This window comes from Zea mays, chromosome 3, assembly GCF_902167145.1.
Source record: "Zea mays cultivar B73 chromosome 3, Zm-B73-REFERENCE-NAM-5.0, whole genome shotgun sequence".
In the NCBI taxonomy this organism is placed as follows: Eukaryota; Viridiplantae; Streptophyta; class Magnoliopsida; order Poales; family Poaceae; genus Zea; species Zea mays.
In genome coordinates, this window is record NC_050098.1 from 102,566,494 (window position 1) to 102,583,015 (window position 16,522).

A 16,522-nucleotide genomic window follows, 5' to 3' on the forward strand; every position below is an offset into this window, starting at 1 on the left:
ATACATAGTGAGACCCTGCTAGGTCACCTTGGTAGTGATCAATGGGGAGGCTAGAACCCTAGGCAGAATGGGAATCACGGCTTGTGGGTAAAGTGTGCGACCTCTACAGAGTGTTAGAAACTGGTATATCAGTCGTGCTCATGGTTAAGAGCAGTCTTCGGATCCTCGTTGATTAGAAGAACTTTGGTTACTTTTATGACGATGATTAGAAATGATGGTTATAATTTTGATCTCTGGTATTTCCTCTTGGAGGGAGTACTTCTGGGTAATAACTAGGTTTATTACTAAATTTTGGCTCTACTGATGGTAATAAAACTTGACCAACTAAAAGCAACTGCTTAACCTTAACTCCACATACAGCTAGTCAACTTTAGCCCAACGGGACATTTGCTGAGTACGTTGATGTGTACTCACCCTTGCTTTACAAACCACCCCACCCCAGGTTGTCCCCACTGTACCCAGTGCTCAGGAGGAGATGTTGGCCACATGGAGGACTTTGAGGAGTTCTCAGACTACAACGAGTTCAAGTTTATTTTAGTGGCAACCCCCAGTCAGCTGCCTGTGCAGGCTTATCTTCTACGCTTCGTTACTCTGCACTTTGATATTAATGATGAACACTATGGATATGTATTAGACTTTGTGGATGTCTCGGACATCTTGATGTAATTAAAGTAATTCTCCGCTATTTAATATGAGCATTGTGTGATGATGTCCAATTATGTAATCACTGTGTGCGTGAGTTCTAATCCTGGCACGTACATGGTTCGCATTCGGTTTACCTTCCAAAACCAGGTGTGACACTCCGGTTCTATTAAGACTTCCATCGGTACTTGTTGGGGCCTTCCTCTTCCGAAGGTCCTCAAAAAAATGACTAACCATATGTTTTCAGAATGACATGAATTATTACAGGGAGCTTCGTCTTTAGAATGGAAGTCTTTCCCCCATGATGAAGGTGTACGAGACGAAGATATGATCTAAGGATGACAAGAATAAACGCCAAAGCTATTGCCAAGAGTGACAGCTTCGACTCATAATGGTGATGAAGACTGATGATGTTGACCGAAAGGAAAAGACTACATAGTCCTTAATAATTTATGTTACGATCATAAGTAAATGTTAGGGACATAAATGTACTTTTACTCGGGCTGCGTCTTTTGCCTATAAATAGATGAACAGTAGCAACTTACTGTTCACACTGAATTGTAATCTCTCTCTCGTGTCTTCACCTTCGAGCAAGCCGAAGGTATCAATGTAATATGAATTCTATTGACATTCATACATGTTTTACGGAATGCAAATATGAATGAATCAATGAGTTATATTTGTTGTGTTTATCTCTTTACATTCTTGTTTATCTATAAGATGATGAAGGCATGTCCTTCATGACCTTCGTCTAATGATCATTATGTCCATGAGGAGATAATGCTTCGGAAGACGAAGGTCTTTAATACTTAACAATTGTGTTGCATTGTTCTTGATTCATAGCATTTGAGAACAAGTGACCAACATTGGCGCCCACCTCCGGTGAACTTACTTCCACAACCTTCGGCAAGAGTTTACCTTCGTCATGCCACCGAAGAAGGCAATAATGCTAGGGGCTGCTCTGCAGCCACTAGACACCAATCAGGAGACACTCTCACTGAGAGAAGCTAGGAGCCAGAAAAGAAAGGCTACCAGCCCAACACCTCAGGAGGAGGAGTTGGACCAGGAAATCAGAGACATAATTTATACATCACCAAGTACAGAGGAAAAGGGAGAAGATGCTTCGGCTAGCCAAACTTCAGAGGAAGATCAACGAAGCCGCTGAAGAAATGCGCCACATCTCGCAGGATGATCAATGATGAGGGACTCAACACAGAGAGCTTTGTCAAGAAACTCCAGTCAACGATGATGGATGGTATGATGACCTATACCATGGTAACTTTGCTTTTGATGATGCTTCTCCCCTGGCAGCAGAGTTGCAGGCTACCCCATGGCCACCTTCATACAAGCCTCCACAACTCCCCATGTTTGACGGGCACTCCGACCCGAAACAATTCCTCATGAGCTACAAAGCAACCATATCATCATATAGTGGCAACACTGTTGTCATGGCAAAGTCCTTTGTCATGGCAGTCAGGAGTGTGGCTAAGACTTGGTACTCTTCTCTTCGGCCGGGAACAATCACATCGTGGCAGAAGCTAAAGGATATGCTAGTCACAAGCTTCTAGGGCTTCCAAACAAAGCCGCTGACTCCTCAAGCTCTATTCCAGTGCACGCAAGACCATGAGGAGTACTTGCAGGCATACGTCCAAAGGTTCTTGCGACTTAGAGCCCAGGCGCCAATGGTGCCTAATGAGATCGTCATCGAAGCCATGATCAAGGGGCTCCGACCAGGACCAACAACACAATATTTTGTAAGGAAGCCACCACAAACCTTAGAGAAGCTTCTCTAGAAGATGGATGAGTACATCCGAGCTGACAACGATTTCCGCCAGAGAAGGTGTGACACCCCAGTGTCACCTAGGGTTTTTCTTAGTGCTAACTCAAGAATCATCATTTCATGTAAGCCAAATTGAGCATGAAGCACCAAATCAATTTTAAAATAAAAGATCCACTAAGTTTATATCTAAAGAATCATGTCTAAAAACAAATGAGGTTTTCAAAAAGGGAAAAATGTTGAAACCCTAATACCAACCCTAATTAAGCTATTTAAGTAGAAAAGAAGAAAATGGATGAAAGACCATAAAAAACTTGAAATCATGACTTAGACCAATTATAAAAATTGAAATACACTAATAAGCTACAATAAAGATTATAAAAGTTTGGCCAAAATAGTTTGTTAAAAACTCCAAATAAGCCTTTCAAGTGGAGGTTTAAGGGGGGAAATCTGAAATTCAGATTTCTGAATTTTCAGCCTTTGAACCAAAACCGAGCGCGTTCACCTTGATCTCTATCTCAAAACTCTAAGCTCCCATTGAAAAAATGTGTCTAACTAACCCCTCTACCTCATACCAGAAGATGGCATCGGGACGCGTGTTTGGACAAGTCAAACCCGGGATCTTCTCTCTGTGCTCGGTAGTGAGACAAACCCAACTTCACCCCTCCATATCTCTTGATCCAGTTAGCAAAACCTGCAAGCCTCCACACACAAACAACAAAGGAATGTCAGGGGAAGAGATCTCTCAACGGGATCATGGCCATAATCTCAAAGATTTGGAGCCAATCCGCGCTTGAACTCGACCTCTCTCTGTGCTGCCTCATGCTCGACGCTGTGCCAGACGCCAGAGCGCGCACTGGCGCTCGCCCGCGCACGCCCCGAGCGCTTGTCAGAGCCTCCCCTCAGTCGCGCTCGCCCGCACCTTTAAAACCACCCCCAGGCGTGCCTCACCTCACCCCATGCTCACCCTCGCTGGCCAGACGCCCCTCCTTAGCTCCGACGAGCTTTCCTCCGCCCGCCATCACCGCTCGAGCCTCGGCCACCGTGGCCAGCTCACTCTAGCCATGTCCAAGTTGTGCCTGCCCCTCGGTAAGCTTCACCAGTGGCCTGTGGAGCTTTCCAAGCTCTAGGACCCGACAGAACCTCACCGGAGACCCGAGATCATCTTCGCCGGACTTCGGTCGCCCGCGGCCGTGCGTAGACCGAGCAATCCGGTGAGCCATTCTCAAATTCCTCGCCCTCACATCTTCCTTGATCTCTGGTGAAGCTCCCTGTAACACCCTGAATTTGGGGGTATAAAATTTCTTTTCTAATACTCACCAAATTCAGGTGTTACCCTCTTTCTTTCCTTCTTTTCTACTCTTTTCCAAAATAGTAGGGAGTTATTTTTGTTTTATACTTATGTGTAAGCCTAGTAAAGTAAAACCCTAGTGGTGCTTTGGTGGTTGTGTCACATGCTGGAGCATATAATTTTGTATGATGTTTTGTGTTTTCGTGCCTCCATTTATACCCATGAAGTATGTTTGATTTTGAATCTAAAAGCTAGAGCTATATTCAAATAGAAAGAAGAAAATAGGAAGAAATCAAAAAAGAAAAACACATCCCGATTCCCTCCTTTGGTCTCAGCTTGGCCCAGAACCTCCCCCTGGCTGGCCTGCCCTGAGGCCCAATCGGCGCCCCGCGCCAGTGCTTCCCCGTGGCCCAACTGCGGCCTCCCTGGCCGGCTTGCGCGCGCGCTTTCTCCCAGCCCAGCACGCCGAGGCCCAGCTCGACTTTGCCCCGCGCCTGGCCCACTCTAGCCCTCACGCCCCAGCCCAGCGCACCCCCGCTGCCCTAGCCGCCGCGCGAGCCCAGCCCCCAGCCACCTAGCGCCGCCGCCGCCCCTCTGCTTGTGCGCATGCGCGCAGGCACGGACGCCGCGCCCACAGCCCCACCTGGCCCAGCCGCGACCTCCCCTGGCGGCTGCAGCGCGCGCAGCCCAGCGCCCCAAACCATAGCGCCGCCGCTTGCCTAGCCGCCTGCGCGCGCCCTCCCCGCCGCGTCTGCCCAGCCCTCGCCGTGCCCCAATCGGCCATGCCGCGCGTGCCCTAGCGAGGAACGCCGAGCCCCATGCTCCCTCGCACGGGCGAGCCCCACCCCAACCCCATGGTCGGGCGAGCTTCCCACCCCCGCGCGCGAGTCTCAGCCGAGCAGCCGCAACATCGGTCGTGGTCGGCCCTGCTGCGCCCCATTCTCCTCTTCCTCGTCTTCGTCGAGTTCAGCCTTGGCCGTCGCGGGCACTTGCACTGCGTTGCGCGCTCGACAGGCCCCCACGCGCGGATCCCCCACACCGTCATCGTGACGCTCGTGCTCGTCCTAGCCCTGATCACCGGAGGCCACTGTCGCGAGGCCCAGCTCAACGCCGTGGACGCCGTCGCCGTGTGCTGGGGCCCCTAGCAGTGGGCCCAAGCCACCTAGTACGGCCAGCCCAACGACGCCGGCCCCGATGACAACAGAGACGGTGATCACCACGACATGAACTACTACCCGGTGTCCAAATACCACTTCGACCTCAGTGCCACGGTGTTCAGCAGGCTGGCCAAGCCCGGCCTCAACGACAAGCTCCGCCACTCTGGCATCATCGACATCGAGTTCACCAGGACTCATCGTCGACATTGGGGGTTTCGAATCTAGTTTGGTTGCACGGAGGCATGTTATGTGGCGACCTCCGGATCTGTGTTGCCGATGTGGTGCTCCATCTCGACAATAAGTATATTTCCCCTATTTTTTTTCCTTGTCTTTGTGGTGCTAATCTTGTATGTCATGCGATTGGTAAATGAAGGTGTCAAAAGAAATTAAATTGTCTAGGATATACGCATAGCGTAATTTAGGTGGCTTTCCATTGGTGTGTGACGTAAGAATTAGAGTAAAATGCAAGGATGCTAGGTGTTTGTGTTCTAGCTGGTAGAATAGATGAAGCCTATATGCGGGGTTAAGTAATTTCTGGGTGTATGCGTAGCGTGATTAATGTCAACTCGCAGGTTATGAATTATCACTCGTTTATAATAAACACGATATTTGTTAGTGATCCTCTCGTGTCGCGCACGTGTTTTGCACGTGGTTACGTGATGATCTGCGTGTCGTCCACACTCGTCATTTACGTTGTTCCGCGCGGTCGCACACGTTATTAAAATCTGTGTCGCCCCACTCGTGTTACTTTAACTTCATAACATTATCGTCAACATATTAATAATAGTATTTCATCACGTCGCAAGTCTATATTATTTAATCAGCTATTCATTCGATACTTATTAAAATGACCTTTTAATTAAAACTGTTTATAGTTTTTTAACTCATGTTTTTATAAATAAATGTTAATCAACCTGATTAATATCAGCCTAAATATTGTTAATTAATTGTTTGTTTGTTGTTGTTCGTATACGACATCTTTTACGTGTCATCGTGTGGTTCACGCGTGTAGTCGCGTTGTTTCGCGTGCCGTCCGCGCACTGTTCCACGCAGTGTCGTGTGTCAACACACATCTTTCGCGCGTTGTCGCGCGCGTTATTAAATTGTTTTGGCTTATGATCATTCCTATTAATTAATCACCTATGCAGCTGTTAACTATTAGAATATCAAATTAATCAAAACTAAGCAGTGACGTTAATTTATATTTTGAAAAAGTCCTGGCTATTACTTGCGTAGCGTAAACGTTATAACTTCTAGACCGTAGCTTCGACGATCGTGTTTCTTTCCTCGCGTGACCATAGAAGCGAGCTTTATTTTGTATTGCACGTTCTTATATTGTTTTCCTTTGTATGGTGTGATGTTCTTATACTTGTATATGTTTGTTTGTTTGTTCCTGTTTGTATTCGCTATACGTCGCGAATAGTCTGCAACCCTTTTTCCGAGCTTTGAGGAATCAAGGATCAAGCTCCGGCGACCAAGAGATCAAAACTTTACGAGTTCTACGAAGTTGAATATCCTGAGCGTCTGTTGGGTGAAGGCAAGTGTCCCTTGACCTATCTTTGTCCTATACATTCATTAATTCACCTCCCGCATTACACATTTACACCTAAGGATTGACTAGCTTTTGTTATCCATGTCCTTGTTTACCTATTTGGGTTGGATTATTATTGCTTAGTCTTATGCTGTTGCTCAACTCTAATCAATGAACATGATGAGAATGAACAATGATACGCTGTTTTCCCTCTTCTTATTATGATGTTATACTTGTGGCCTTTAAGGGGGCTCGAGCGGTTTCTCGAGTGCCTCTCCGTAAGGACCTGTTCGTTGGATGACCGCCCGGGAAAACAGTGCAACCATGAGGGTGGAATGGGGTGCCCTTAGCTGAATAATTAGAGGATCCGGGGTGTAGTTCGCTTCGCCGTCGTGCCGTCAATGGGGCTTGGTGTATGCGGCTCGCTCTGCCAAGGTTGATTTGTCCCTTGGGGACGAGAGCGGTACATTTAGGAAACCTAACGGGCGGCTACAGCCCCGGGGAATCTTTGTAAAGGCTACGTAGTGAGACCCTGCCTACTCACCTTGGGAGTGTTCAAGGGTTCGTACAACCCGAGGCAAAAAGGGAATCACGGCTCATGGGTAAAGTGCGCAACCTCTGCAGAGTGTTATGAAACTGATATATCAGCCGTGCTCGCGGTTATGAGCGGCCAAGGGAGCTCCATTGATTAGTGATACTTGATTAGAGATGTTCAGATTACAGGTGGTGATGAGAATGTTGGTTTTGGCATTGACTCTGATGATGGTAAGTGGTATTCTTTCCGTTTGGAAAGGGTACGTTTGGGTTAATAACGTGGGTTAATTCTAAAACTTGGCTTTCTCTACTAGTAATAATAATCTGACCAACTAAAAGCAACTGCTTGACTTACCCCCACATAAAGCTAGTCCACTACAGCCAAACAGGACACTTGCTGAGTATGTTGATGTGTACTCACCCTTGCTCTACACACCAAACCCCCCCATCCCCAGGTTGTCAGCATTGCAACCCCTGCTCAGGAGAAGATGAAGCTGTGGAAGGAGACTTCCAAGAGTTCCAAGACTACGACGAGTTCTAGGCGTGGGTTAGCGGCAACCCCCAGTCGGCTGCCTGTGAAGGCCGCGTTTATCTATGTTTCGTTTTCGCACTTTGATTTATTGTAAAGACTATGTGGATGTCTCAGACATATGATGTAATCGACTATTTCCCTTTTAGTACTATTTGAGCACTGTGTGATGATGTCCTTGTTATGTAACTGCTGTGTACGTGAATTGCTGATCCTGGCACGTACATGGTTCGCATTCGGTTTGCCTTCTAAAACCGGGTGTGACACTCCCTGACCCATTTAATTGATCTATCGCCTCCTGGTTAGGTCGGACTCCTCCCCGCCGACGAGCTCCCCCACCTGCGCGCGTGGACCGACCTCCTCCGACCACCATCGCCGGCGATCCACACCTCGACGTGATCGCCAGAGACTCCTGGACCCCACCCGACCCCTCACCGGAGCAACCCCGCCGCCGGTAAGCCCCTCCGCCCTTTTCTTCCGTCGCGGTCACTGTTCCATTTCTGGAACCCTAGGGGGTTTTCTGCAGAGTCATAGACTCAGATGAATACTGAACCGAGGACATGTCTGTAATACGTTTAAAACCTTTTGCCAGGGACCCTAGTGCAAAACCGTTTTTCTTTTAACCATTCCTATATAATCTTTTTAAATTCAGCAGAGAACTTAGAAAACTCATATCTCGAATTATATTCAACCAAATTTAGTCAAACCAATTTTGTTGGATTCAAAATATTATGGACTATCACATAAAAATACTGAACCCTATGCTTTTTGTCTTAAATTTTAGAGTTGGAAATTAATTAAGGAAAATGACCAAACCTTATTAAAATAAGAAAAAATAGTTATGCTTCTGTGCTGAACCTAAGAAAATTTGCAGAAGTGTAAAACCCACTTAGGCACTGTTTAAAAATAGTAAGCACCCTAGTATTAAAGATTTAGACAAGGTTACTTATTAAAAACCATATTTGCCCAAAACTTAGGAAAATAAGAAAGGCACTGGAAAATAATGCACAGTGAATGCAATTATTTTTCCTAGTCCACTTAAGTAATGGAGAACCTAGGAAAAATAAAGGGAATCCTAGTCCAGAACAAACTCAAAGTGAAATATTTTTATTAAGCACTAACCAAACTAGAAAAACAATTATTAGAATTATGAAAACAATTTCAAAATTGATAATAAAAATTCAGTGGACTTGTAACCACTAAGATACTACTACAAAAATGATAAACACCCCAGCCCATCATTCTATGTAGGATGAACAAATAGAACTTGATATTGAGCCACAGTTCAATTAAATCATAAGCAAGCCAAAAAGTGTGCAATAGTGAGCAATTAAATTTTTACAAGATTAATAATAAAGTAGGCCACCAGAGAAAAATGCAAAACCCAATTGAAGGCTGCAAAATAATACCCATTGCCCCTACTTCATGAAAAAGGCCATTTAGTTCAAGAAATTCCTACCACCCTTCCCTTAAGCAAAAAGTTACCAAACTTCAGAATGATTGCTCTTGCGCAAAGAAGAAGTTAGGAAAAATTGGAAATCTGTTGTTTGATATTTTTCAAGTATAGTGGTAGTAGAAAGCACCCCTTTGGCTAGAAACTTTAGAAAATCATGACAAAATAACTAATCAGTATTAGTGGCTAAAAATTTGTACAAAGTCATGTTATAACTTCTACATGCCCGCAAAAATATGTTTTAGAAAATAACTCACTGTTAAAAAGGAGTTGTAGTTCAAAACACCCCCTCTGCCCTAACATTTGATAATTTTATACAGAGAGAGCCCCTCACTGTTTAAGCCCCAAATTTTGAGACAGAGAACTATACACCAGTAAGAAGCCACTATAATGTTTGCAGAATTTTTGGAAATTTATTAAGCTGTCTTGTAGTTCAAACCCACCTTAAAAGCATAAAAGAATTAGAAAGGAAGAGAGGGAAAAATAAATCTCACTCCAATAAGTTCAACTAGAAATCTTAATAAACTCTCACTAAGACATCAAAATGAAATCAGTGGAACACCAAAATAGACTTACCAATTAGCTTACTAAGCTTGACCCTAATTTGCTAAGTGTACCCCAAAAATCTTCAGTAGAGAGAATAAGCCCTACCTTATTTAATTGATCATTTTCCCCCCATGAAACTTTAATTGTAATTACATGTCATACCATGCATATATCTTACTCATTGCATTCATTAGATTGCAATCTCGCTGACGGAGAGTATGTGCTCATCCCTGAGCAAGGAGCTGTCCACGAGGAAGACCAGGAGCAAGCTCCCAAGACTGCCATCGAGGATCTCCCCGCAGCCCCAGCTATTGAAGGCAAGCCCCGGTTTTATGCATAACCATATCTATATATGCTACTTTACTACACTTAATGGTTGTAGGATTGTACTATTCACTTAAGTGTAGGAGTTGCTTGAAACCTCTAGTTGCATGAACTTAGGATTCCTTTTTGAGATGGATACTAGTATGCTAGGTCAAGTAGCTGCTTTGCTAATCAGGATCTCAGTAAAAGTCGAGTGATTTTTCTAGCACTCGCGCGAGGTCAGGAATTGATTGTATTCATCTTGATAATGGGATCTATGTTGGTCTATGGACTTGGATCCAGGGAGGATGCCTTGTCCATAAGACGGGAAAAGGAATTAAGGATTAATGTGTGGAAACCTGAGTCAAGCTTTTGAACGTACTAAACACATGTTGGGAAATATGGTAACCGGTAAACCTAGTACCTGAGTGAAGCTGGACGCGGACTTTACCCGTCCCGTGACCTGAGACTGGGTCTCCCATGCTAGCTATGGTGGGTACAAGTGCGGTCACTACACGGCGGCAGCAGGGGTCAGTGGAGCATTGTATGCCAAGGCGGTGAGGCCTGGCCGCGAACGGGGAATCGATGGGGACGGTTGACGTGTGTGGGGACGGAGTGCCCTGACATGTCGTGTGTTTAGGTTTACCTTGAAAGGACAAAACTTGATTCGAATCGTCTGCTTCTCACAGCTAATGAGACTGCTTGACCCCTTGTACTACATTGAGTAAGAAGTGACATGAGGTTTACTTGAGATAACTTGTTGATTGTACTAAATGCTTGCTACCATGTATGCTTAGAAGGAGTAAACTTAGTTAAGATAATGATGCTAGAAAATTGAAAAGCTAAAATTTGATTTTAGATACAGCTAGTGCTTTTGGCAAACCAAACCCCTCAGCCAAACGCTGCATGGTCTAGAGGTAGAGCAGTAGACTCCTCGCACCGGGTAAGTCTAGTTGAGTATTAGTATACTCAGCCTTGCTTGTGGCATAATTTTTGTAGGTACCCTGTAGGATATAGTTGATGGTGAGACTTGGCCTACCACCCTGCCACCGGGTTGGACGGTTGTCGGGGACCATAATTAGGGGTACCCTCAAGACGCCTAATTCTCAGCTGGTAACCCCCATCAGCATAAAGCTGCAAAGGCCTGATGGGTACGATTAAGTCAGGGATCAGTCCACACGAGTGACTCGATCACGCTTCACCCGAGCCTAGCCTCGGCCAAAGGCAGCCGACCTCGAGAGACTTCCGTCTCGCCCGAGGCCCCCCTTTTTATGGCGGACACATCACCGGCTCGCCCGAGGCCTTGGCTTCGCTCAGAAGCAACCCTGACTAAATCGCCACACCGACTGACCAAATTGCAGGGGCATTTAACGCAAAGGTGGCCTGACACCTCTATCCTGACACGCGCCCCCGGCAGAGCCGAAGTGACCGCCGTCACTCCACCACTCCACTGGCCAGTTTGACATAAGGGCAGCGCCGCCTGCGCCACTCCGACTGCAGTGCCACTCGACAGAGTGAAGTCTGACAGGCAATCAGGCCTTGCCAAAGGCGCCACGGCGAACTCCGCTCCGCCCGACCCCAGGGCTCGGACTCGGGCTAAGACCCGGAAGACGGCGAACTCCGCTCCGCCCGACCCCAGGGCTCGGACTCGGGCTAAGACCCGGAAGATGGCGAACTCCGCTCCGCCCGACCCCAGGGCTCGGACTCGGGCTAAGACCCGGAAGACGGCGAACTCCGCTCCGCCCGACCCCAGGGCTCGGACTCGGGCTAAGACCCGGAAGACGGCGAACTCCGCTCCGCCCGACCCCAGGGCTCGGACTCGGGCTAAAACCCGGAAGACGACGAAACTCCGCCTCGCCCGACCCCAGGGCTCGGACTCCGCCCTGGCCTCGGCCGAACGACTTCCGCCTCGCCCGACCCCTCGGCTCGGGCTCGGCCACGGCAACAGAAGGCAGACTCAACCTCGGCTTCGGAGGAACCCCCACGTCGCCCTGCTTGGGGCACAGACCGCCACGTCAACAGGAGGCGCCATCATCATCCCACCCCGAATCGACTCGGGTCACGGAGAACAAGACCGGCGTCTCATCCGGCCAGCTCCGCCAGAGGGGCAATGATGGCGCTCCACAAGCTCTATGACGACGGCGGCCCCCAGCTCTCTTACGGAAGCAGGACAACGTCAGCAGGGACTCGACCGCTCCAACAGCTGTCCCTCCATCAGGCTCCGCCGCACCTCCGACAGCCACGACATCACGCCAGCAGGGTGCCCAGATCTCTCCGGCTGCCACATTGGCATGTACCTAGGGCGCTAGCTCTCCCTCCGCTAGACACGTAGCACTCTGCTATATCCCCATTGTACACCTGGATCCTCTCCTTACAACTATAAAAGGAAGGACCAGGGCCTTCTCAGAGGAGGTTGGCCAAGGAGGTTGGCCGCGCGGGACCGAGGACGAGACAGGCGCTCTCTTGGGGCCGCTCGCTTCCCTCACCCGCGTGGACGCTTGTAACCCCCCTACTGCAAGCGCACCTGACCTGGGCGCGGGACGAACACGAAGGCCGCGGGACTTCCACCTCTCTCACGCTCGACTCCGGCCACCTCGCCTCTCCCCCCTTCGCGCTCGCCCACACGCTCGACCCATCTGGGCTGGGGCACACAGCACACTCACTCGTCGGCTTAGGGACCCCCCTGTCTCGAAACGCCGACAGTTGGCGCGCCAGGTAGGGGCCTGCTGCGTGCTGACGAACAGCTCACCGTCAAGCTCCAGATGGGCAGTCTCCAGCAACCTCTCCGGCCCGGGACGGTGCTTCGTTTCGGGACTCTTGAGTTCATGTCCTTCGACGGCAGCTACGACATGACACTTCTTCCACCGTCGCGCGACTACGACAATGGCGGCCGACAACCCGCCCGCCGGCGGCGGAATCGACGACGTCTTCCCCGCGTGGTGGAAGAGCAACATTCGGGCTCGCTCTGTTCTCTCCCCCACCAACGGAGGAGGAGGCGGAGCCGACAAGGCCAGACGGGAGGCCGCGCTTCGTCGGCCATCGAGCGAATCGACGCCCCCGACGCCCCGACGGAAGGCACGCCGGACGTCGACCTCGCGTTCGAGACGGAGGCAAGCGCCGCCCCCCCGCGGCACGCTGACCTTGAGCAAGAAGACGACGCCGGCGCGCTCGCGGAAAGCCTGCAGGACGTTGCCCTCGAACCAGAGATGACGGCGCAACCAGTCCCCGATGTGACTACGTCGCTCCTCGTCGACCAAAAGGTAACGACTAACTCCCATCTTGCGTCATTTCGACTCGGCCTCAACCCGCCAAACGACCTCGTTTTGGCGGGCGCTCTCATTGAGGCGAGTGCAACCCCACTGAGGTTCTGTATGCGGTCGCCTTGGGACCGACTGACGGACGTCTCGACCTACGGGCCCTCTGGGTCCGAGGAAGATGACGATCCCAGCATCGGTTGGGATTTCTCCGGACTTGGCAACCCCAGTGCCGTGCGGGACTTCATGACCGCATGTGACTACTGTCTATCCGACTGTTCTGATGGAAGCCGCAGCCTTGGCGACGAGAGCTGCGGCCCAAGCCGCGAATGTTTCCACGTCGAGCTAGGGGATCCCACCGAAGGCAACCATCTTGGCATGCCGGAGGATGGTGATCTCCCTAGGCCGGTGCCTCGCGCCGACATCCCACGGGAGCTAGCTGTGGTCCCCGCTCCGGCGGGGGGTTACGACCCACAACTCGAGCAAGTCCGCGAGGCGCAGGCCAGGCTCAACGAGGGAACAGGAGCGCTTGAGCCGATCCGTCGGGACGTCGGACAGGCATGGGTGGGCCAACCCCTGGCCGGAGAAATACGTCATCTGCCCCAAGGTCTCCAGCACCGCGTCACCAACGATGTCAGGATCAGGCCGCCGCCCGCATCCAGCGGGGTCGGTCAGAACCTGGCAACCGCAGCAATGCTCATCCGCGCGATGCCAGAGCCGTCAACCACCGAGGGTCGGCGAATCCAGGGAGAACTCAAGAATCTCCTGGAAGGCGCTGCGGCCCGGCGGGCCGAGAGCACTGCATCCCGGAGGCAAGGATATCCCTCGGAACCTCATGCCGCGACTTCCCGATTCATGCGGGAAGCCTCGGTCTACACCGGGCGCACGCGCAACACCGCGCCTGCGGCCCCGGGCCACCTCGGCAACGAGCACCATCGACGCGACCGTCGGGCTCACCTCGACGAAAGGGTGCGCCGAGGCTACCACCCCAGGCGTGGGGGGCGCTACGACAGCGGGGAGGATCGGAGTCCCTCGCCCGAACCACCCGGTCCGCAGGCCTTCAGTCGGGCCATCCGACGGGCGCCATTCCCGACCCGGTTCCGACCCCCGACTACTATCACGAAGTACTCGGGGGAAACGAGACCGGAACTGTGGCTCGCGGATTACCGCCTTGCCTGCCAACTGGGTGGAACGGACGACGACAACCTTATCATCCGCAACCTCCCCCTGTTCCTCTCCGACACTGCTCGCGCCTGGTTGGAGCACCTGCCACCGGGGCAGATTTCCAACTGGGACGATTTGGTCCAAGCTTTCGCTGGCAATTTCCAGGGCACATACGTGCGCCCCGGGAATTCCTGGGACCTTCGAAGCTGCCGGCAACAGCCGGGGGAGTCGCTCCGGGACTACATCCGGCGATTCTCGAAGCAGCGCACCGAGCTGCCCAACATCACCGACTCGGATGTCATCGGCGCGTTCCTCGCCGGCACCACTTGCCGCGACCTGGTGAGCAAGCTGGGTCGCAAAACCCCCACCAGGGCGAGCGAGCTGATGGACATCGCCACCAAGTTTGCCTCTGGCCAGGAGGCGGTCGAGGCTATCTTCCGAAAGGACAAGCAGCCCCAGGGCCGCCCATCGGAAGAAGCTCCCGAGGCGTCAGCTCCGCGCGGCGCCAAGAAGAAAGGCAAGAAGAAGTCGCAACCGAAGCGCGGCGCCGCCGACGCGGACCTTGTCGCCGCCGCCGAGTATAAGAACCCTCGGAAGCCCCCCGGAGGCGCAAACCTCTTCGACAAGATGCTCAAGGAGCCGTGCCCCTACCATCAGGGGCCCGTCAAGCACACCCTCGAGGAGTGCGTTATGCTTCGGCGTCATTTCCACAGGGCCGGGCCACCCGCCGAGGGTGGCAGGGCCCACGACGACGACAAGAACGAAGATCACCCAGCAGGGGGGTTCCCCGAGGTCCGCGACTGCTTCATGATCTATGGAGGGCATGCGGCGAATACCTCGGCTCGGCACCGCAAGCAAGAGCGCCGGGAGGTCTGCTCGGTGAAGGTGGCGGCGCCAGTCTACCTAGACTGGTCCGACAAGCCCATCACTTTCGACCGGGCCGACCACCCCGACCATGTGCCGAGCCTGGGGAAATACCCGCTCGTCGTCGACCCCGTTGTCGGCGATGTCAGGCTCACCAAGGTCCTGATGGATGGGGGCAGCTGCCTCAACATCATCTACGCCGAGACCCTCAAGCTCCTGCGCATCGATCCGTCCTCCGTCCGAGCAGGCGCTGCGCCCTTCCACGGGATCATCCCTGGGAAGCGCGTCCAGCCCCTCGGGCGACTCGACCTCCCAGTCTGCTTTGGGACACCCTCCAACTTCCGAAGGGAGACCTTGACGTTCGAAGTGGTCGGGTTCCGAGGAACCTACCACGCCGTACTAGGGAGGCCATGCTACGCGAAGTTCATGGCCGTCCCCAACTACACCTACCTGAAGCTCAAGATGCCGGGCCCCAACGGGGTCATCACCGTCGGCCCCACGTACAAACACGCGTTCGAATGCGACGTGGAGTGCGTGGAGTACGCCGAGGCCCTCGCCGAGTCCGAGGCCCTCATCGCCGACCTAGAGAACCTCTCCAAGGAGGTTCTAGACGTGAAGCGCCATGCCGGCAACTTCGAGCCAGCGGAGACGGTCAAGGCCGTCCCCCTCGACCCCAGTGGCGACACCACCAAGCTGATTCGGATCGGTTCCGTGCTCGACCCCAAATAGGAAGCAGTGCTCGTCGACTTTCTCCGCGCAAACGCCGACGTCTTTGCGTGGAGTCCCTCGGACATGCCCGGCATACCGAGGGATGTCGCCGAGCACTCGCTGGATATTCGGGCCGGAGCCCGACCCGTCAGGCAGCCTCTGCGCCGATTCGACGAGGAGAAGCGCAGAGCGATTGGCGAAGAGATCCACAAGCTAATGGCGGCAGGGTTCATCAAAGAGGTATTCCATCCCGAATGGCTTGCCAACCCTGTGCTTGTGAGGAAGAAAGGGGGGAAATGGCGGATGTGTGTAGACTAAAGTGGTCTCAACAAAGCATGTCCGAAGGTTCCCTACCCTCTGCCTCGCATCGACCAAATCGTGGATTCCACTGCTGGGTGCGAAACCCTGTCCTTCCTCGATGCCTACTCGGGGTATCACCAGATCCGGATGAAAGAGTCCGACCAGCTCGCGACTTCTTTCATCACGCCGTTCGGCATGTACTGCTATGTCACCATGCCGTTCGGCTTGAGGAATGCAGGCGCGACGTACCAGCGGTGCATGAACCATGTGTTCGGCGAACACATCGGTTGCACAGTCGAGGCCTACGTCGATGACATCGTAGTCAAGACACGGAAGGCTTCCGACCTCCTCTCCGACCTTGAAGTGACATTCCGGTGTCTCAAGGCGAAAGGAGTCAAACTTAATCCTGAGAAGTGTGTCTTCGGGGTACCCCGAGGCATGCTCCTAGGGTTCATCGTCTCCGAGCGAG